Source organism: Chrysochloris asiatica, unplaced genomic scaffold (genome assembly GCF_000296735.1).
Source record: "Chrysochloris asiatica unplaced genomic scaffold, ChrAsi1.0 scaffold00621, whole genome shotgun sequence".
In the NCBI taxonomy this organism is placed as follows: domain Eukaryota; kingdom Metazoa; phylum Chordata; class Mammalia; order Afrosoricida; family Chrysochloridae; genus Chrysochloris; species Chrysochloris asiatica.
The window spans coordinates 41,209-42,106 of NW_006409139.1; the positions used below are offsets into that span (position 1 = coordinate 41,209).

Consider the following 898-nt stretch of genomic DNA (forward strand, 5'->3'; position numbering starts at 1 on the left):
GGCATCTGGAGCAGGCTGCTCCAGGGAACGGGTTTGGTCCTGACCGTGGAGGGGGACTGAGATGCCACGGCGGCTGCACCCAGTGAAATCCGCTTCAGTGTAATCAATTGCGTGGATGCAAGCTTCCTGTCCTAGAGTAGAACCTTTGCTGGAGGTGGGAGTGTGACCCCATTTTCAACACTTCTGGGTCCTGGGGGGGTCTAGGGCTCCCCGCATGCACTTGTGCCCACAGCAGACACAGCTTTCGAAGGTGCAGAGCCTCTGTGAAGGCCGTTTACCATTGCTCAGGTCGACATCTGCGGAGACCTGGCTGGAGACACTCTTGACTGAAGCCGAGTCCTTAACTTTGATCTGGGTGCTTGTGGAAGGGCCCAGATATCTTACTGGCTAAGGAATGGTCTTACAACTCACACTTTCTTCCTCTTCATTTAAAGCTACTAGTCGCCTTTTTCAAACCAGGACCATAAGGTAAGCTTCCAAGTAAAAGCTGCTCTTCCAGCGTCCAACACTCTATCAACTCCTCAGGCACCAGCCAGTAGCTGACACCTTTTCCTTCCCTGGCATCAAAGGGATCCATCATTTTCTTCAGTTCTGTTACTGAATAATAGCTCCAGAGGTACTGAACATTATTTCCCTCCTATCTCTTTTGCTAAAGGTAATACAGAAACGGCTACAATCATACACTGACAGAGAACTTTCAGAGGTTCAAGCTGAATTCAGAAGAGGCCGTGGAATGAGAGATATCATTGCTGATGTCCGATGGATCTTGGCTGAAAACAGAGAATATCAGAAAGATGTTAACCTATGCTTTATTGACTATGCAAAGGCTTTCGATTGTGTGGCTCATGACATGCTATGGACAACATTGAGAAGTATGAGTATTCCAGAACACTAAATT

The 898-nt window shown here is 48.0% G+C and overlaps 1 pseudogene; it reads right to left on the bottom strand.

Annotated features, from left to right (window-relative positions):
* Positions 1 to 284: 284 nt before the first annotated feature.
* LOC102827634 overlaps positions 285 to 898 on the bottom strand; it is a 15,983-nt pseudogene continuing 15,369 nt past the window's right edge.